Below are 23,988 nucleotides of genomic sequence, written 5' to 3'. Positions count from 1 at the left end.
ATTCATCTCCATGCAGCATCCCATTCATCTCGCAGCATCCTAACATATGTTTTTCTTAGAATTTATGAAAAATCGACTAAGTCCGAGATGCCCTTAAGTAGGGATGCTGTATTAAGATGGGAGATGAAGAAGATCAAGATTCATCTCCATGCAGCATCCTATTCATCTCTAAGCATCCAAACATATGTTTTTCTAAGAATTTATGAAAAATCGACTAAGTCCGAGATGCCTTTAAGTAGGGATGCTGTATTAAGATGGGAGATGAAGAAGATCAAGATACATCTCCATGCAGCATCCCATTCATCTCCCAGCATCCTAACATATGAATTTCTTAGAGTTTATGAAAAATCGACTAAGTCCGAGATGCCTTTAAGTAGGGATGCTATATTAAGATGGGAGATAAAGAAGATCAAGATTCATCTCCATGCAGCATCCCATTCATCTCCCAGCATTATAACATATGTTTTCTTAGAATTTATGAAAAATCGACTAAGTCCGAGATGCCTTTAAGTAGGGATGCTGTATTAAGATGGGAGATAAAGAAGATCAAGATTCATCTCCATGCAGCATTCCATTCACCTCGCAGCATCCTAACATATGAATTTCTTAGAATTTATGAAAAATCGACTAAGTCCGAGATGCCTTTAAGAAGGGATGCTGTATTAAGATGGGAGATGGAGAAGATCAAGATTCATCTCCATGCAGCATCCCATTCATCTCGCAGCATCCTAACATATGTTTTTCTTAGAATTTATGAAAAATCGACTAAGTCCGAGATGCCCTTAAGTAGGGATGCTGTATTAAGATGGGAGATGAAGAAGATCAAGATTCATCTCCATGCAGCATCCCATTCATCTCGCAGCACCCTAACATATGTTTTTCTAAGAATTTATGAAAAATCGACTAAGTCCGAGATGCCTTTAAGTAGGGATGCTGTATTAAGATGGGAGATGAAGAAGATCAAGATTCATCTCCATGCAGCATCCCATTCATCTCCCAGCATCCTAACATATGTTTTTTTTTAGAATTTATGAAAAATCGACTAAGTCCGAGATGCCTTTAAGTAGGGATGCTGTATTAAGATGGGAGATGAAGAAGATCATGATTCATCTCCATGCAGCATCCCATTCATCTCCCAGCATCCTTACAGATGAATTTCTTAGAATTTATGAAAAATCGACTAAGTCCGAGATGCCTTTAAGTAGGTATGCTGTATTAAGATGGGAGATTAAGAAGATCAAGGTTCATCTTCATGCAGCATCCCATTCATCTCCCAGCATCCTAACATATGTTTTTTTAAGAATTTATGAAAAATCAACTAAGTCCGAGATGCCTTTAAGTAGGGATGCTGTATTAAGATGGGAGATGAAGAAGATCAAGATTCATCTCCATGCAGCATCCCATTCATCTCCAAGCATCCTAACATATGTTTTTCTAAGAATTTATGAAAAATCGACTGAGTCCGAGATGCCTTTAAGTAGGGATGCTGTATTGAGATGGGAGATGTAGGAGATCAAGATTCATCTCCATGCAGCATCGCATTCATCTCGCAGCATCCTAACATATGTTTTTGTTAGAATTTATGAAAAATCGACTAAGTCCGAGATGCCTTTAAGTAGGGATGCTGTATTGAGATGGGAGATGAAGAAGATCAAGATTCATCAACATGCAGCATCCCATTCATCTCGCAGCATCCTAACATATGTTTTTCTAAGAATTTATGAAAAATCGACTAAGTCCGAGATGCCTTTAAGTAGGGATGCTGTATTGAGATGGGAGATGAAGAAGATCAAGATTCATCTCCATGCAGCATCCCATTCCTCTCGCAGCATCCTAACATATGTTTTTATTAGAATTTATGAAAAATCGACTAAGTCCGAGATGCCTTTAAGTAGGGATGCTGTATTGAGATGGGAGATGAAGAAGATCAAGATTCATCTCCATGCAGCATCCCATTCATCTCGCAGGATCCTTACAAATGTTTCTCTTAGAATTTATGAAAAATCGACTAAGTCCGAGATGCCTTTAAGTAGAAATGCTGTATTGAGATGGGAGATGTAGAAGATCAAGATTCATCTCCATGCAGCATCCCATTCATTTCGCAGCATCCTAACATATGTTTTTCTTAAAATTTATGAAAAATCGACTAAGTCCTAGATTCCTTTAAGTAGGGATGCTGTATTAAGATGGGAGATGAAGAAGATCAAGATTCATCTCCATGCAGCATCCTAACATATGTTTTTCTTAGAATTTATGAAAAATCGACTAAGTCCGAGATGCCTTTAAGTAGGGATGCTGTATTGAGATGGGAGATGAAGAAGATCAAGATTCATCTCCATGCAGCATCCCATTCATCTCGCAGCATCCTAACATATGTTTTTCTTAGAATTTATGAAAAATCGACTAAGTTCGAGATGCCTTTAAGTAGGGATGCTGTATTAAGATGGGAGATGAAGAAGATCAAGATTCATCTCCATGCAGCATCCCATTCATCTCCCAGCATCCTAACATATGATTTTTATGAATTTATGAAAAATCGACTAAGTCCGAGATGTCTCTAAGTAGGGATGCTGTATTAAGATGGGAGATGTAGAAGATCAAGATTCATCTCCATGCAGCATCCCATTCATCTCCCAGCATCCTAACATATGAATTTCTTAGAATTTATGAAAAATCGACTAAGTCCGAGATGCCTTTAAGTAGGGATGCTGTATTAAGATGGGAGATGTAGGAGATCAAGATTCATCTCCATGCAGCATCCCATTCATCTCGCAGCATCCTAACATATGAATTTCTTAGAATTTTTGAAAAATCGACTAAGTCCGAGATGCCTTTAAGAAGGGATGCTGTATTAAGACGGGAGATGAAGAAGATCAAGATTCATCTCCATGCAGCATCCCATTCATCTCGCAGCATCCTAACATATGAATTTCTTAGAATATATGAAAAATCGACTAAGTCCGAGATGCCTTTAAGTAGGGATGCTGTATTAAGATAGGAGATGAAGAAGATCAAGATTCATCTCCATGCAGCATCCTATTCATCTCCCAGCATCCTAACATATGAATTTCTATGAATTTATGAAAAATCGACTAAGTCCGAGATGCCTTTAAGTAGGGATGCTGTATAAAGATGGGAGATGTAGGAGATCAAGATTCATCTCCATGCAGCATCCCATTCATCTCGCAGCATCCTAACATATGAATTTCTTAGAATTTATGAAATTTCGACTAAGTCCGAGATGCCTTTAAGTAGGGATGCTGTATTAAGATGGGAGATGAAGAAGATCAAGATACATCTCCATGCAGCATCCCATTCATATCGCAGCATCCTAACATATGAATTTCTTAGAATTTATGAAAAATCGACTAAGTCCGAGATGAATGGGATGCTGTATTGAGATGGGAGATGTAGGAGATCAAGATTCATCTCCATGCAGCATCCCATTCATCTCGCAGCATCCTAACATATGAATTTCTTAGAATTTATGAAAAATCGACTAAGTCCGAGATGCCTTCAAGTAGGGATGCTGTATTAAGATGGGAGATGAAGAAGATCAAGATTCATCTCCATGCAGCATCCCATTCATCTCGCAGCATCCTAACATATGTTTTTCTTAGAATTTATGAAAAATCGACTAAGTCCGAGATGCCTTTAAGTAGGGATGCTGTATTAAAATGGGAGATGAAGAAGATCAAGATTCATCTCCGTGCAGCATCCCATTCATCTCCCAGCATCCTAACTTATGTTTTTCTTAGAATTTATGAAAAATCGACTAAGTCCAAGATGCCTTTTAGTAGGGATGCTGTATTAAGATGGGAGATGAAAAAAGATCAAGATTCATCTCTATGCAGCATCCCATTCATCTCGCAGCATCCTGACATATGTTTTTCTTAGAATTTATTAAAAATCGACTAAGTCCGAGATGCCTTCAAGTAGGGATGCTGTATTAAGATGGGAGATGAAGAAGATCAAGATTCATCTCCATGCAGCATCCCATTCATCTCTTAGCATCCAAACATATGTTTTTCTTAGAATTTATGAAAAATCGACTAAGTCCGAGATTCCTTTAAGTAGGGATGCTGCATTAAGATGGGAGATGAAGAAGATCAAGATTCATCTCCATGCAGCATCTTATTCATCTCGCAGCATCCTAACATATGTTTTTTTTAGAATTTATGAAAAATCGACTAAGTCCGAGATGCCTTTAAGTAGGGATGCTGTATTAAGACGGGAGATGAAGAAGATCAAGATTCATCTCCATGCAGCATCCCATTCATCTCCCAGCATCCTAACATATGTTTTCTTAGAATTTATGAAAAATCGACTTAGTCCGAGATGCCTTTAAGTAGGGATGCTGTGTCAAGATGGGAGATGAAGTAGATCAAGATTCATCTCCATGCAGCATCCCATTCATCTCCCAGCATCCTAACATATGAATTTCTTAGAATTTATGAAAAATCGACTAAGTCCGAGATGCCTTTAAGTAGGGATGCTGTATTAAGATGGGAGATGAAGAAGATCAAGATGCATCTCCATGCAGCATCCCTTTCATCTCCCAGCATCCTAACATATGTTTTTCTTAGAATTTATGAACAATCGACTAAGTCCGAGATGCCTTTAAGTAGGGATGCTGTATTAAGATGGGAGATGAAGTAGATCAAGATTCATCTCCATGCAGCATCCCATTCATCTCCCAGCATCCTAACATATGAATTTCTTAGAATTTATGAAAAATCGACTAAGTCCGAGATTCCTTTAAGTAGGGATGCTGTATTAAGATGGGAGATGAAGAAGATCAAGATTCATCTCCACGCAGCATCCCATTCATCTCCCAGCATCCTAACATATGTTTTTCTTAGAATTTATGAAAAATCGACTAAGTCCGAGATGCCTTTAAGTAGGGATGCTGTATTAAGATGGGAGATGAAGAAGATCAAGATTCATCTACATGCAGCATCTCATTCATCTCCCAGCATCCTAACATATGAATTTCTATGAAATCATGAAAAATCGACTAAGTCCGAGATGGCTTTAAGTAGGGATGCTGTATTAAGATGGGAGATGTAGGAGATCAAGATTAATCTCCATGCAGCATCCCATTCATCCCGCAGCATCCTTATATATGTTTTTTTTTAGAATTTATGAAAAATCGACTAAGTCCGAGATGGCTTTAAGTAGGGATGCTGTATTAAAATGGGAGATGTAGGAGATCAAGATGCATCTCCGTGCAGCATCCCATTCATCTCCCAGCATCCTAACATATGAATTTATATGAATTTATGAAAAATCAACTAAGTCCGAGATGGCTTTAAGTAGGGATGCTGTATTAAGATGGGAGATGTAGGAGATCAAGATTAATCTCCATGCAGCATCCCATTCATCCCGCAGCATCCTTACATATGTTTTTTTTTAGAATTTATGAAAAATCGACTAAGTCCGAGATGGCTTTAAGTAGGGATGCTGTATTAAGATGGGAGATGTAGGAGATCAAGATTAATCTCCATGCAGCATCCCATTCATCTCCCAGCATCCTAACATATGAATTTCTATGAATTTATGAAAAATCGACTAAGTCCGAGATGCGTTTGAGTAGGGATGCTGTATTAAGATGGGAGATGAAGAAGATCAAGATTCATCTCCATGCAGCATCCCATTCATCTCCCAGCATCCTAACATATGTTTTCTTAGAATTTATGAAAAATCGACTAAGTCCGAGATGCCTTTAAGTAGGGATGCTGTGTCAAGATGGGAGATGAAGTAGATCAAGATTCATCTCCATGCAGCATCCCATTCATCTCCCAGCATCCTAACATATGAATTTCTTAGAATTTATGAAAAATCGACTAAGTCCGAGATGCCTTTAAGTAGGGATGCTGTGTCAAGATGGGAGATGAAGTAGATCAAGATTCATCTCCATGCAGCATCCCATTCATCTCCCAGCATCCTAACATATGAATTTCTTAGAATTTATGAAAAATCGACTAAGTCCGAGATGCCTTTAAGTAGGGATGCTGTGTCAAGATGGGAGATGAAGAAGATCAAGATTCATCTCCATGCAGCATCCCATTCATCTCGCAGCATCCTAACATATGTTTTTCTTAGAATTTATGAAAAATCGACTAAGTCCGAGATGCATTTAAGTAGGGATGCTGTATTAAGATGGGAGATGAAGTAGATCAAGATTCATCTCCATGCAGCATCCCATTCATCTCGCAGCATCCTAACATATGAATTTCTATGAATTTATGAAAAATCGACTAAGTCCGAGATGGCTTTAAGTAGGGATGCTGTATTGAGATGAGAGATGTAGGAGATCAAGATTCATCTCCATGCAGCATCCCATTCATCTCCCAGCGTCCTAACATATGAATTTCTATGAATTTATGAAAAATCAACTAAGTCCGAGATGGCTTTAAGTAGGGATGCTGTATTGAGATGGGAGATGTAAGAGATCAAGATTCATCTCCATGCAGCATCCCATTCATCTCCCAGCATCCTAACATATGAATTTCTTAGAATTTATGAAAAATCGACTAAGTCCGAGATGCCTTTAAGTAGGGATGCTGTATTAAGATGGGAGATGAAGAAGATCTAGATTCATCTCCATGCAGCATCCCATTCATCTCCCAGTATCCTAACATATGAATTTCTATGAATTTATGAAAAATCGACTAAGTCCGAGATGCCTTTAAGTAGGGATGCTGTATTGAGATGGGAGATGTAGGAGATCAAGATTCATCTCCATGCAGCATACCATTCATCTCCCAGCATCCTAACATATGGTTTTCTTAGAATTTATGAAAAATCGACTAAGTCCGAGATGCCTTTAAGTAGGTATGCTGTATAGATATGGGAGATGTAGGAGATCAAGATTCATCTCCATGCAGCATCCCATTCATCTCGCAGCATCCTAACATATGAATTTCTTAGAATTTATGAAAAATCGACTAAGTCCGAGATTCCTTTAAGTAGGGATGCTGCATTAAGATGGGAGATGAAGAAGATCAAGATTCATCTCCATGCAGCATCTTATTCATCTCGCAGCATCCTAACATATGTTTTTTTTAGAATTTATGAAAAATCGACTAAGTCCGAGATGCCTTTAAGTAGGGATGCTGTATTAAGACGGGAGATGAAGAAGATCAAGATTCATCTCCATGCAGCATCCCATTCATCTCCCAGCATCCTAACATATGTTTTCTTAGAATTTATGAAAAATCGACTTAGTCCGAGATGCCTTTAAGTAGGGATGCTGTGTCAAGATGGGAGATGAAGTAGATCAAGATTCATCTCCATGCAGCATCCCATTCATCTCCCAGCATCCTAACATATGAATTTCTTAGAATTTATGAAAAATCGACTAAGTCCGAGATGCCTTTAAGTAGGGATGCTGTATTAAGATGGGAGATGAAGAAGATCAAGATGCATCTCCATGCAGCATCCCTTTCATCTCCCAGCATCCTAACATATGTTTTTCTTAGAATTTATGAACAATCGACTAAGTCCGAGATGCCTTTAAGTAGGGATGCTGTATTAAGATGGGAGATGAAGTAGATCAAGATTCATCTCCATGCAGCATCCCATTCATCTCGCAGCATCCTAACATATGAATTTCTATGAAATCATGAAAAATCGACTAAGTCCGAGATGGCTTTAAGTAGGGATGCTGTATTAAGATGGGAGATGTAGGAGATCAAGATTAATCTCCATGCAGCATCCCATTCATCCCGCAGCATCCTTACATATGTTTTTTTTTAGAATTTATGAAAAATCGACTAAGTCCGAGATGGCTTTAAGTAGGGATGCTGTATTAAAATGGGAGATGTAGGAGATCAAGATGCATCTCCGTGCAGCATCCCATTCATCTCCCAGCATCCTAACATATGAATTTATATGAATTTATGAAAAATCGACTAAGTCCGAGATGGCTTTAAGTAGGGATGCTGTATTAAGATGGGAGATGTAGGAGATCAAGATTAATCTCCATGCAGCATCCCATTCATCTCCCAGCATCCTAACATATGAATTTCTATGAATTTATGAAAAATCGACTAAGTCCGAGATGCGTTTGAGTAGGGATGCTGTAGTAAGATGGGAGATGAAGAAGATCAAGATTCATCTCCATGCAGCATCCCATTCATCTCCCAGCATCCTAACATATGTTTTCTTAGAATTTATGAAAAATCGACTAAGTCCGAGATGCCTTTAAGTAGGGATGCTGTGTCAAGATGGGAGATGAAGTAGATCAAGATTCATCTCCATGCAGCATCCCATTCATCTCCCAGCATCCTAACATATGAATTTCTTAGAATTTATGAAAAATCGACTAAGTCCGAGATGCCTTTAAGTAGGGATGCTGTGTCAAGATGGGAGATGAAGTAGATCAAGATTCATCTCCATGCAGCATCCCATTCATCTCCCAGCATCCTAACATATGAATTTCTTAGAATTTATGAAAAATCGACTAAGTCCGAGATGCCTTTAAGTAGGGATGCTGTATTAAGATGGGAGATGAAGAAAATCTAGATTCATCTCCATGCAGCATCCCATTCATCTCCCAGCATCCTAACATATGAATTTCTATGAATTTATGAAAAATCGACTAAGTCCGAGATGCGTTTGAGTAGGGATGCTGTATTAAGATGGGAGATGAAGAAGATCAAGATTCATCTCCATGCAGCATCCCATTCATCTCCCAGCATCCTAACATATGTTTTCTTAGAATTTATGAAAAATCGACTAAGTCCGAGATGCCTTTAAGTAGGGATGCTGTGTCAAGATGGGAGATGAAGTAGATCAAGATTCATCTCCATGCAGCATCCCATTCATCTCCCAGCATCCTAACATATGAATTTCTTAGAATTTATGAAAAATCGACTAAGTCCGAGATGCCTTTAAGTAGGGATGCTGTGTCAAGATGGGAGATGAAGAAGATCAAGATTCATCTCCATGCAGCATCCCATTCATCTCGCAGCATCCTAACATATGTTTTTCTTAGAATTTATGAAAAATCGACTAAGTCCGAGATGCATTTAAGTAGGGATGCTGTATTAAGATGGGAGATGAAGTAGATCAAGATTCATCTCCATGCAGCATCCCATTCATCTCGCAGCATCCTAACATATGAATTTCTATGAATTTATGAAAAATCGACTAAGTCCGAGATGGCTTTAAGTAGGGATGCTGTATTGAGATGAGAGATGTAGGAGATCAAGATTCATCTCCATGCAGCATCCCATTCATCTCCCAGCGTCCTAACATATGAATTTCTATGAATTTATGAAGTATCAACTAAGTCCGAGATGGCTTTAAGTAGGGATGCTGTATTGAGATGGGAGATGTAGGAGATCAAGATTCATCTCCATGCAGCATCCCATTCATCTCCCAGCATTATAACATATGAATTTCTTAGAATTTATGAAAAATCGACTAAGTCCGAGATGCCTTTAAGAAGGGATGCTGTATTAAGATGGGAGATGAAGAAGGTCAAGATTCATCTCCATGCAGCATCCCATTCATCCCGCAGCATCCTAACATAAGAATTTCTTAGAATTTATGAAAAATCGACTAAGTCCGAGATGCATTTAAGTAGGGATGCTGTATTAAGATGGGAGATGTAGGAGATCAAGATGCATCTCCATGCAGCATTCCATTCATCTCGCAGCATCCTAACATATGTTTTTCTTAGAATTTATGAAAAATCGACTAAGTCCGAGATGCCTTCAAGTAGGGATGCTGTATTAAGATGGGAGATGAAGAAGATCAAGATTCACCTCCATGCAGCATCCCATTCATCTCGCAGCATCCTAACATATGTTTTTCTTAGAATTTATGAAAAATCGACTAAGTCCGAGATGCCTTTAAGTAGGGATGCTGTATTGAGATGGGAGATGTAGGAGATCCAGATTCATCTCCATGCAGCATCCCATTCATCTCCCAGCATCCTAACATATGAATTTCTTAGAATTTATGAAAAATCGACTAAGTCCGAGATGCCTTCAAGTAGGGATGCTGTATTAAGATGGGAGATGAAGAAGATCAAGATTCATCTCCATGCAGCATCCCATTCATCTCCCAGCATCCTAACATATGAATTTCTTAGAATTTATGAAAAATCGACTAAGTCCGAGATGGCTTTAAGTAGGGATGCTGTATTGAGATGGGAGATGTAGGAGATCAAGATGCATCTCCATGCAGCATCCCATTCATCTCCCAGCATCCTAACATATGAATTTCTTAGAATTTATGAAAAATCGACTAAGTCCGAGATGCCTTTAAGTAGGGATGCTGTATTAAGATGGGAGATGAAGAAGATCAAGATTCATCTCCATGCAGCATCCCATTCATCTCCAAGCATCCTAACATATGAATTTCTTAGAATTTATGAAAAATCGACTAAGTCCGAGATGGCTTTAAGTAGGGATGCTGTATTAAGATGGGAGATGTAGGAGATCAAGATGCATCTCCATGCAGCATCCCATTCATCTCCCAGCATCCTAACATATGAATTTCTATGAATTTATGAAAAATCGACTAAGTCCGAGATGCATTTAAGTAGGGATGCTGTATTAAGATGGGAGATGTAGGAGATCAAGATGCATCTCCATGCAGCATCCCATTCATCTCGCAGCATCCTAACATATGTTTTTCTTAGAATTTATGAAAAATCGACTAAGTCCGAGATGCCTTTAAGTAGGGATGCTGTATTAAGATGGGAAATGTAGGAGATCCAGATTCATCTCCATGCAGCATCCCATTCATCTCCCAGCATCCTAACATATGAATTTCTTAGAATTTATGAAAAATCGACTAAGTCCGAGATGCCTTCAAGTAGGGATGCTGTATTAAGATGGGAGATGAAGAAGATCAAGATTCATCTCCATGCAGCATCCCATTCATCTCGCAGCATCCTCACATATGAATTTCTATGAATTTATGAAAAATCGACTAAGTCCGAGATGCCTTTAAGTAGGGATGCTGTATTGGGATGGGAGATGGAGAAGATCAAGATTCATCTCCATGCAGCATCCCATTCATCTCCCATTATCCTAACTTATGTTTTTCTTAGAATTTATGAAAAATCGACTAAGTCCGAGATGCCTTTAAGTAGGGATGCTGTATTAAGATGGGAGATGAAGAAGATCAAGATTCATCTCCATGCAGCATCCCATTCATCTCCAAGCATCCTAACATATGAATTTCTTAGAATTTATGAAAAATCGACTAAGTCCGAGATGGCTTTAAGTAGGGATGCTGTATTAAGATGGGAGATGTAGGAGATCAAGATGCATCTCCATGCAGCATCCCATTCATCTCCCAGCATCCTAACATATGAATTTCTATGAATTTATGAAAAATCGACTAAGTCCGAGATGCATTTAAGTAGGGATGCTGTATTAAGATGGGAGATGTAGGAGATCAAGATGCATCTCCATGCAGCATCCCATTCATCTCGCAGCATCCTAACATATGTTTTTCTAAGAATTTATGAAAAATCGACTAAGTCCGAGATGCATTTAAGTAGGGATGCTGTATTAAGATGGGAGATGTAGGAGATCAAGATTCACCTCCATGCAGCATCCCATTCATCTCGCAGCATCCTAACATATGTTTTTCTTAGAATTTATGAAAAATCGACTAAGTCCGAGATGCCTTTAAGTAGGGATGCTGTATTGAGATGGGAGATGTAGGAGATCCAGATTCATCTCCATGCAGCATCCCATTCATCTCCCAGCATCCTAACATATGAATTTCTTAGAATTTATTAAAAATCGACTAAGTCCGAGATGCCTTTAAGTAGGGATGCTGTATTAAGATGGGAGATGAAGAAGATCAAGATTCATTTCCATGCAGCATCCCATTTATCTCGCAGCATCCTAACATATGTTTTTCTTAGAATTTATGAAAAATCGACTAAGTCCGAGATGCCTTTAATTAGGGATGCTGTATTGAGATGGGAGATGAAGAAGATCAAGATTCATCTCCATGCAGCATCCCATTCATCTCGCAGCATCCTAACATATGTTTTTCTTAGAATTTATGAAAAATCGACTAAGTTCGAGATGCCTTTAAGTAGGGATGCTGTATTAAGATGGGAGATGAAGAAGATCAAGATTCATCTCCATGCAGCATCCCATTCATCTCCCAGCATCCTAACATATGATTTTTATGAATTTATGAAAAATCGACTAAGTCCGAGATGTCTCTAAGTAGGGATGCTGTATTAAGATGGGAGATGTAGAAGATCAAGATTCATCTCCATGCAGCATCCCATTCATCTCCCAGCATCCTAACATATGAATTTCTTAGAATTTATGAAAAATCGACTAAGTCCGAGATGCCTTTAAGTAGGGATGCTGTATTAAGATGGGAGATGTAGGAGATCAAGATTCATCTCCATGCAGCATCCCATTCATCTCGCAGCATCCTAACATATGAATTTCTTAGAATTTTTGAAAAATCGACTAAGTCCGAGATGCCTTTAAGAAGGGATGCTGTATTAAGACGGGAGATGAAGAAGATCAAGATTCATCTCCATGCAGCATCCCATTCATCTCGCAGCATCCTAACATATGAATTTCTTAGAATATATGAAAAATCGACTAAGTCCGAGATGCCTTTAAGTAGGGATGCTGTATTAAGATGGGAGATGAAGAAGATCAAGATTCATCTCCATGCAGCATCCCATTCATCTCCCAGCATCCTAACATATGAATTTCTATGAATTTATGAAAAATCGACTAAGTCCGAGATGCCTTTAAGTAGGGATGCTGTATAAAGATGGGAGATGTAGGAGATCAAGATTCATCTCCATGCAGCATCCCATTCATCTCGCAGCATCCTAACATATGAATTTCTTAGAATTTATGAAATTTCGACTAAGTCCGAGATGCCTTTAAGTAGGGATGCTGTATTAAGATGGGAGATGAAGAAGATCAAGATACATCTCCATGCAGCATCCCATTCATATCGCAGCATCCTAACATATGAATTTCTTAGAATTTATGAAAAATCGACTAAGTCCGAGATGAATGGGATGCTGTATTGAGATGGGAGATGTAGGAGATCAAGATTCATCTCCATGCAGCATCCCATTCATCTCGCAGCATCCTAACATATGAATTTCTTAGAATTTATGAAAAATCGACTAAGTCCGAGATGCCTTCAAGTAGGGATGCTGTATTAAGATGGGAGATGAAGAAGATCAAGATTCATCTCCATGCAGCATCCCATTCATCTCGCAGCATCCTAACATATGTTTTTCTTAGAATTTATGAAAAATCGACTAAGTCCGAGATGCCTTTAAGTAGGGATGCTGTATTAAAATGGGAGATGAAGAAGATCAAGATTCATCTCCGTGCAGCATCCCATTCATCTCCCAGCATCCTAACTTATGTTTTTCTTAGAATTTATGAAAAATCGACTAAGTCCAAGATGCCTTTTAGTAGGGATGCTGTATTAAGATGGGAGATGAAAAAAGATCAAGATTCATCTCTATGCAGCATCCCATTCATCTCGCAGCATCCTGACATATGTTTTTCTTAGAATTTATTAAAAATCGACTAAGTCCGAGATGCCTTCAAGTAGGGATGCTGTATTAAGATGGGAGATGAAGAAGATCAAGATTCATCTCCATGCAGCATCCCATTCATCTCTTAGCATCCAAACATATGTTTTTCTTAGAATTTATGAAAAATCGACTAAGTCCGAGATTCCTTTAAGTAGGGATGCTGCATTAAGATGGGAGATGAAGAAGATCAAGATTCATCTCCATGCAGCATCTTATTCATCTCGCAGCATCCTAACATATGTTTTTTTTAGAATTTATGAAAAATCGACTAAGTCCGAGATGCCTTTAAGTAGGGATGCTGTATTAAGACGGGAGATGAAGAAGATCAAGATTCATCTCCATGCAGCATCCCATTCATCTCCCAGCATCCTAACATATGTTTTCTTAGAATTTATGAAAAATCGACTTAGTCCGAGATGCCTTTAAGTAGGGATGCTGTGTCAAGATGGGAGATGAAGTAGATCAAGATTCATCTCCATGCAGCATCCCATTCATCTCCCAGCATCCTAACATATGAATTTCTTAGAATTTATGAAAAATCGACTAAGTCCGAGATGCCTTTAAGTAGGGATGCTGTATTAAGATGGGAGATGAAGAAGATCAAGATGCATCTCCATGCAGCATCCCTTTCATCTCCCAGCATCCTAACATATGTTTTTCTTAGAATTTATGAACAATCGACTAAGTCCGAGATGCCTTTAAGTAGGGATGCTGTATTAAGATGGGAGATGAAGTAGATCAAGATTCATCTCCATGCAGCATCCCATTCATCTCCCAGCATCCTAACATATGAATTTCTTAGAATTTATGAAAAATCGACTAAGTCCGAGATTCCTTTAAGTAGGGATGCTGTATTAAGATGGGAGATGAAGAAGATCAAGATTCATCTCCACGCAGCATCCCATTCATCTCCCAGCATCCTAACATATGTTTTTCTTAGAATTTATGAAAAATCGACTAAGTCCGAGATGCCTTTAAGTAGGGATGCTGTATTAAGATGGGAGATGAAGAAGATCAAGATTCATCTACATGCAGCATCTCATTCATCTCCCAGCATCCTAACATATGAATTTCTATGAAATCATGAAAAATCGACTAAGTCCGAGATGGCTTTAAGTAGGGATGCTGTATTAAGATGGGAGATGTAGGAGATCAAGATTAATCTCCATGCAGCATCCCATTCATCCCGCAGCATCCTTATATATGTTTTTTTTTAGAATTTATGAAAAATCGACTAAGTCCGAGATGGCTTTAAGTAGGGATGCTGTATTAAAATGGGAGATGTAGGAGATCAAGATGCATCTCCGTGCAGCATCCCATTCATCTCCCAGCATCCTAACATATGAATTTATATGAATTTATGAAAAATCAACTAAGTCCGAGATGGCTTTAAGTAGGGATGCTGTATTAAGATGGGAGATGTAGGAGATCAAGATTAATCTCCATGCAGCATCCCATTCATCCCGCAGCATCCTTACATATGTTTTTTTTTAGAATTTATGAAAAATCGACTAAGTCCGAGATGGCTTTAAGTAGGGATGCTGTATTAAGATGGGAGATGTAGGAGATCAAGATTAATCTCCATGCAGCATCCCATTCATCTCCCAGCATCCTAACATATGAATTTCTATGAATTTATGAAAAATCGACTAAGTCCGAGATGCGTTTGAGTAGGGATGCTGTATTAAGATGGGAGATGAAGAAGATCAAGATTCATCTCCATGCAGCATCCCATTCATCTCCCAGCATCCTAACATATGTTTTCTTAGAATTTATGAAAAATCGACTTAGTCCGAGATGCCTTTAAGTAGGGATGCTGTGTCAAGATGGGAGATGAAGTAGATCAAGATTCATCTCCATGCAGCATCCCATTCATCTCCCAGCATCCTAACATATGAATTTCTTAGAATTTATGAAAAATCGACTAAGTCCGAGATGCCTTTAAGTAGGGATGCTGTGTCAAGATGGTAGATGAAGTAGATCAAGATTCATCTCCATGCAGCATCCCATTCATCTCCCAGCATCCTAACATATGAATTTCTTAGAATTTATGAAAAATCGACTAAGTCCGAGATGCCTTTAAGTAGGGATGCTGTGTCAAGATGGGAGATGAAGAAGATCAAGATTCATCTCCATGCAGCATCCCATTCATCTCGCAGCATCCTAACATATGTTTTTCTTAGAATTTATGAAAAATCGACTAAGTCCGAGATGCATTTAAGTAGGGATGCTGTATTAAGATGGGAGATGAAGTAGATCAAGATTCATCTCCATGCAGCATCCCATTCATCTCGCAGCATCCTAACATATGAATTTCTATGAATTTATGAAAAATCGACTAAGTCCGAGATGGCTTTAAGTAGGGATGCTGTATTGAGATGAGAGATGTAGGAGATCAAGATTCATCTCCATGCAGCATCCCATTCATCTCCCAGCGTCCTAACATATGAATTTCTATGAATTTATGAAAAATCAACTAAGTCCGAGATGGCTTTAAGTAGGGATGCTGTATTGAGATGGGAGATGTAAGAGATCAAGATTCATCTCCATGCAGCATCCCATTCATCTCCCAGCATCCTAACATATGAATTTCTTAGAATTTATGAAAAATCGACTAAGTCCGAGATGCCTTTAAGTAGGGATGCTGTATTAAGATGGGAGATGAAGAAGATCTAGATTCATCTCCATGCAGCATCCCATTCATCTCCCAGTATCCTAACATATGAATTTCTATGAATTTATGAAAAATCGACTAAGTCCGAGATGCCTTTAAGTAGGGATGCTGTATTGAGATGGGAGATGTAGGAGATCAAGATTCATCTCCATGCAGCATACCATTCATCTCCCAGCATCCTAACATATGGTTTTCTTAGAATTTATGAAAAATCGACTAAGTCCGAGATGCCTTTAAGTAGGTATGCTGTATAGATATGGGAGATGTAGGAGATCAAGATTCATCTCCATGCAGCATCCCATTCATCTCGCAGCATCCTAACATATGAATTTCTTAGAATTTATGAAAAATCGACTAAGTCCGAGATTCCTTTAAGTAGGGATGCTGCATTAAGATGGGAGATGAAGAAGATCAAGATTCATCTCCATGCAGCATCTTATTCATCTCGCAGCATCCTAACATATGTTTTTTTTAGAATTTATGAAAAATCGACTAAGTCCGAGATGCCTTTAAGTAGGGATGCTGTATTAAGACGGGAGATGAAGAAGATCAAGATTCATCTCCATGCAGCATCCCATTCATCTCCCAGCATCCTAACATATGTTTTCTTAGAATTTATGAAAAATCGACTTAGTCCGAGATGCCTTTAAGTAGGGATGCTGTGTCAAGATGGGAGATGAAGTAGATCAAGATTCATCTCCATGCAGCATCCCATTCATCTCCCAGCATCCTAACATATGAATTTCTTAGAATTTATGAAAAATCGACTAAGTCCGAGATGCCTTTAAGTAGGGATGCTGTATTAAGATGGGAGATGAAGAAGATCAAGATGCATCTCCATGCAGCATCCCTTTCATCTCCCAGCATCCTAACATATGTTTTTCTTAGAATTTATGAACAATCGACTAAGTCCGAGATGCCTTTAAGTAGGGATGCTGTATTAAGATGGGAGATGAAGTAGATCAAGATTCATCTCCATGCAGCATCCCATTCATCTCGCAGCATCCTAACATATGAATTTCTATGAAATCATGAAAAATCGACTAAGTCCGAGATGGCTTTAAGTAGGGATGCTGTATTAAGATGGGAGATGTAGGAGATCAAGATTAATCTCCATGCAGCATCCCATTCATCCCGCAGCATCCTTACATATGTTTTTTTTTAGAATTTATGAAAAATCGACTAAGTCCGAGATGGCTTTAAGTAGGGATGCTGTATTAAAATGGGAGATGTAGGAGATCAAGATGCATCTCCGTGCAGCATCCCATTCATCTCCCAGCATCCTAACATATGAATTTATATGAATTTATGAAAAATCGACTAAGTCCGAGATGGCTTTAAGTAGGGATGCTGTATTAAGATGGGAGATGTAGGAGATCAAGATTAATCTCCATGCAGCATCCCATTCATCTCCCAGCATCCTAACATATGAATTTCTATGAATTTATGAAAAATCGACTAAGTCCGAGATGCGTTTGAGTAGGGATGCTGTAGTAAGATGGGAGATGAAGAAGATCAAGATTCATCTCCATGCAGCATCCCATTCATCTCCCAGCATCCTAACATATGTTTTCTTAGAATTTATGAAAAATCGACTAAGTCCGAGATGCCTTTAAGTAGGGATGCTGTGTCAAGATGGGAGATGAAGTAGATCAAGATTCATCTCCATGCAGCATCCCATTCATCTCCCAGCATCCTAACATATGAATTTCTTAGAATTTATGAAAAATCGACTAAGTCCGAGATGCCTTTAAGTAGGGATGCTGTGTCAAGATGGGAGATGAAGTAGATCAAGATTCATCTCCATGCAGCATCCCATTCATCTCCCAGCATCCTAACATATGAATTTCTTAGAATTTATGAAAAATCGACTAAGTCCGAGATGCCTTTAAGTAGGGATGCTGTATTAAGATGGGAGATGAAGAAAATCTAGATTCATCTCCATGCAGCATCCCATTCATCTCCCAGCATCCTAACATATGAATTTCTATGAATTTATGAAAAATCGACTAAGTCCGAGATGCGTTTGAGTAGGGATGCTGTATTAAGATGGGAGATGAAGAAGATCAAGATTCATCTCCATGCAGCATCCCATTCATCTCCCAGCATCCTAACATATGTTTTCTTAGAATTTATGAAAAATCGACTAAGTCCGAGATGCCTTTAAGTAGGGATGCTGTGTCAAGATGGGAGATGAAGTAGATCAAGATTCATCTCCATGCAGCATCCCATTCATCTCCCAGCATCCTAACATATGAATTTCTTAGAATTTATGAAAAATCGACTAAGTCCGAGATGCCTTTAAGTAGGGATGCTGTGTCAAGATGGGAGATGAAGAAGATCAAGATTCATCTCCATGCAGCATCCCATTCATCTCGCAGCATCCTAACATATGTTTTTCTTAGAATTTATGAAAAATCGACTAAGTCCGAGATGCATTTAAGTAGGGATGCTGTATTAAGATGGGAGATGAAGTAGATCAAGATTCATCTCCATGCAGCATCCCATTCATCTCGCAGCATCCTAACATATGAATTTCTATGAATTTATGAAAAATCGACTAAGTCCGAGATGGCTTTAAGTAGGGATGCTGTATTGAGATGAGAGATGTAGGAGATCAAGATTCATCTCCATGCAGCATCCCATTCATCTCCCAGCGTCCTAACATATGAATTTCTATGAATTTATGAAGTATCAACTAAGTCCGAGATGGCTTTAAGTAGGGATGCTGTATTGAGATGGGAGATGTAGGAGATCAAGATTCATCTCCATGCAGCATCCCATTCATCTCCCAGCATTATAACATATGAATTTCTTAGAATTTATGAAAAATCGACTAAGTCCGAGATGCCTTTAAGTAGGGATGCTGTATTAAGATGGGAGATGAAGAAGGTCAAGATTCATCTCCATGCAGCATCCCATTCATCCCGCAGCATCCTAACATAAGAATTTCTTAGAATTTATGAAAAATCGACTAAGTCCGAGATGCATTTAAGTAGGGATGCTGTATTAAGATGGGAGATGTAGGAGATCAAGATGCATCTCCATGCAGCATTCCATTCATCTCGCAGCATCCTAACATATGTTTTTCTTAGAATTTATGAAAAATCGACTAAGTCCGAGATGCCTTCAAGTAGGGATGCTGTATTAAGATGGGAGATGAAGAAGATCAAGATTCACCTCCATGCAGCATCCCATTCATCTCGCAGCATCCTAACATATGTTTTTCTTAGAATTTATGAAAAATCGACTAAGTCCGAGATGCCTTTAAGTAGGGATGCTGTATTGAGATGGGAGATGTAGGAGATCCAGATTCATCTCCATGCAGCATCCCATTCATCTCCCAGCATCCTAACATATGAATTTCTTAGAATTTATGAAAAATCGACTAAGTCCGAGATGCCTTCAAGTAGGGATGCTGTATTAAGATGGGAGATGAAGAAGATCAAGATTCATCTCCATGCAGCATCCCATTCATCTCCCAGCATCCTAACATATGAATTTCTTAGAATTTATGAAAAATCGACTAAGTCCGAGATGGCTTTAAGTAGGGATGCTGTATTGAGATGGGAGATGTAGGAGATCAAGATGCATCTCCATGCAGCATCCCATTCATCTCCCAGCATCCTAACATATGAATTTCTTAGAATTTATGAAAAATCGACTAAGTCCGAGATGCCTTTAAGTAGGGATGCTGTATTAAGATGGGAGATGAAGAAGATCAAGATTCATCTCCATGCAGCATCCCATTCATCTCCAAGCATCCTAACATATGAATTTCTTAGAATTTATGAAAAATCGACTAAGTCCGAGATGGCTTTAAGTAGGGATGCTGTATTAAGATGGGAGATGTAGGAGATCAAGATGCATCTCCATGCAGCATCCCATTCATCTCCCAGCATCCTAACATATGAATTTCTATGAATTTATGAAAAATCGACTAAGTCCGAGATGCATTTAAGTAGGGATGCTGTATTAAGATGGGAGATGTAGGAGATCAAGATGCATCTCCATGCAGCATCCCATTCATCTCGCAGCATCCTAACATATGTTTTTCTTAGAATTTATGAAAAATCGACTAAGTCCGAGATGCCTTTAAGTAGGGATGCTGTATTAAGATGGGAAATGTAGGAGATCCAGATTCATCTCCATGCAGCATCCCATTCATCTCCCAGCATCCTAACATATGAATTTCTTAGAATTTATGAAAAATCGACTAAGTCCGAGATGCCTTCAAGTAGGGATGCTGTATTAAGATGGGAGATGAAGAAGATCAAGATTCATCTCCATGCAGCATCCCATTCATCTCGCAGCATCCTCACATATGAATTTCTATGAATTTATGAAAAATCGACTAAGTCCGAGATGCCTTTAAGTAGGGATGCTGTATTGGGATGGGAGATGGAGAAGATCAAGATTCATCTCCATGCAGCATCCCATTCATCTCCCATTATCCTAACTTATGTTTTTCTTAGAATTTATGAAAAATCGACTAAGTCCGAGATGCCTTTAAGTAGGGATGCTGTATTAAGATGGGAGATGAAGAAGATCAAGATTCATCTCCATGCAGCATCCCATTCATCTCCAAGCATCCTAACATATGAATTTCTTAGAATTTATGAAAAATCGACTAAGTCCGAGATGGCTTTAAGTAGGGATGCTGTATTAAGATGGGAGATGTAGGAGATCAAGATGCATCTCCATGCAGCATCCCATTCATCTCCCAGCATCCTAACATATGAATTTCTATGAATTTATGAAAAATCGACTAAGTCCGAGATGCATTTAAGTAGGGATGCTGTATTAAGATGGGAGATGTAGGAGATCAAGATGCATCTCCATGCAGCATCCCATTCATCTCGCAGCATCCTAACATATGTTTTTCTAAGAATTTATGAAAAATCGACTAAGTCCGAGATGCATTTAAGTAGGGATGCTGTATTAAGATGGGAGATGTAGGAGATCAAGATTCACCTCCATGCAGCATCCCATTCATCTCGCAGCATCCTAACATATGTTTTTCTTAGAATTTATGAAAAATCGACTAAGTCCGAGATGCCTTTAAGTAGGGATGCTGTATTGAGATGGGAGATGTAGGAGATCCAGATTCATCTCCATGCAGCATCCCATTCATCTCCCAGCATCCTAACATATGAATTTCTTAGAATTTATTAAAAATCGACTAAGTCCGAGATGCCTTTAAGTAGGGATGCTGTATTAAGATGGGAGATGAAGAAGATCAAGATTCATTTCCATGCAGCATCCCATTTATCTCGCAGCATCCTAACATATGTTTTTCTTAGAATTTATGAAAAATCGACTAAGTCCGAGATGCCTTTAATTAGGGATGCTGTATTGAGATGGGAGATGAAGAAGATCAAGATTCATCTCCATGCAGCATCCCATTCATCTCGCAGCAGCCCAACATATGAATTTCTTAGAATTTATGAAAAATCGACTAAGTCCGAGATGCCTTTAAGTAGGGATGCTGTATTAAGATGGGAGATCAAGAAGTTCAAGATTCATCTCCATGCAGCATCCCATTCATCTCCCAGCATCCTAACATATGTTTTTCTTAGAATTTATGAAAAATCGACTAAGTCCGAGATGCCTTTAAGTAGGGATGCTGTATTAAGATGGGAGATGAAGAAGATCAAGGTTCATCTCCATGCAGCATCCCATTCATCTCGCAGCATCCTAACATATGTTTTTCTTAGAATTTATGAAAAATCGACTAAGTCTGAGATGCCTTTAAGTAGGGATGCTGTATTGAGATGGGGGATGAAGAAGATCAAGATTTATCTCCATGCAGCATCCCATTCATCTCGCAGCATCCTAACATATGTTTTTCTTAGAATTTATGAAAAATCGATCAAGTCCGAGATGCCTTTAAATAGGGATGCTGTATTAAGATGGGAGATGAACAAGATCAAAATTCATCTCCATGCAGCATCCCATTCATCTCTTAGCATCCAAACATATGTTTTTCTTAGAATTTATGAAAAATCGCCTAAGTCCGAGATGCCTTTAAGTAGGGATGCTGTATTGCGATGGGAGATGTAGAAGATCAAGATTCATCTCCATGCAGCATCCCATTCATCTCGCAGCATCCTAACATATGTTTTTCTAAGAATTTATTAAAAATCGACTAAGTCCGAGATGCCTTTAAGTAGGGATGCTGTATTAAGATGGGAGATGAAGAAGATCAAGATTCATTTCCATGCAGCATCCCATTTATCTCGCAGCATCCTAACATATGTTTTTCTTAGAATTTATGAAAAATCGACTACGTCCGAGATGCCTTTAAATAGGGATGCTGTATTGAGATGGGAGATGAAGAAGATCAAGATTCATCTCCATGCAGCATCCCATTCATCTCGCAGCATCCCAACATATGAATTTCTTAGAATTTATGAAAAATCGACTAAGTCCGAGATGCCTTTAAGTAGGGATGCTGTATCGAGATGGGAGATGGAGAAGATCAAGATTCATCTCCATGCAGCATCCCATTCATCTCGCAGCATCCTAACATATGTTTTTCTTAGAATTAATGAAAAATCGACAAAGTCCGAGAGGCCTTTAAGTAGAGATGCTGTATTAAGATGGGAGATGAAGAAGATCAAGATTCATCTCCATGCAGCATCCCATTCATCTCTTAGCATCCAAACATATGTTTTTCTTAGAATTTATGAAAAATCGCCTAAGTCCGAGATGCCTTTAAGTAGGGATGCTGTATTGCGATGGGAGATGTAGAAGATCAAGATTCATCTCCATGCAGCATCCCATTCATCTCGCAGCATCCTAACATATGTTTTTCTAAGAATTTATTAAAAATCGACTAAGTCCGAGATGCCTTTAAGTAGGGATGCTGTATTAAGATGGGAGATGAAGAAGATCAAGATTCATTTCCATGCAGCATCCCATTTATCTCGCAGCATCCTAACATATGTTTTTCTTAGAATTTATGAAAAATCGACTAAGTCCGAGATGCCTTTAAGTAGGGATGCTGTATTAAGATGGGAGATGAAGAAGATCAAGATTAATTTCCATGCAGCATCCCATTTATCTCGCAGCATCCTAACATATGTTTTTCTTAGAATTTATGAAAAATCGACTAAGTCCGAGATGCCTTTAAGTAGGGATGCTGTATTAAGATGGGAGATGAAGAAGATCAAGATTCATCTCCATGCAGCATCCCATTCATCTCGCAGCATCCCAACATATGAATTTCTTAGAATTTATGAAAAATCGACTAAGTCCGAGATGCCTTTAAGAAGGGATGCTGTATTAAGATGGGAGATGAAGAAGGTCAAGATTCATCTCCATGCAGCATCCCATTCATCCCGCAGCATCCTAACATAAGAATTTCTTAGAATTTATGAAAAATCGACTAAGTCCGAGATGCATTTAAGTAGGGATGCTGTATTAAGATGGGAGGGATGTGTTCTTGGAGGGCCCATTTCCTGCGACTTGGTATCTTTTGGGCCCAATGTTTCTCTAATATCTCCACGAGTTTTCCAGATAGCCTTTTCAAACTTTCAGGGTGCCTAGAACACCTCAAGACCTTTCCAACGCTATGCCGTTTGCCTCGCTCGGACATCTACAGCCAAAGTTATTCGAGGTACACGGTACCTTACCCTGTTTTCTCGGTACTTGGTCGAAAATTTCGATCAGCCATATGACCGACTTGGACAACCCTGAGCGGGTTGGCCCCATATAACTAAACTTTCGTCTCGTGGAG

This window comes from Anopheles coustani, assembly GCF_943734705.1.
Source record: "Anopheles coustani chromosome X unlocalized genomic scaffold, idAnoCousDA_361_x.2 X_unloc_4, whole genome shotgun sequence".
NCBI classification, from domain to species: domain Eukaryota; kingdom Metazoa; phylum Arthropoda; class Insecta; order Diptera; family Culicidae; genus Anopheles; species Anopheles coustani.
The sequence above is the reverse complement of the archived record's forward strand: the minus strand, read 5'-3'. Positions refer to the sequence as shown.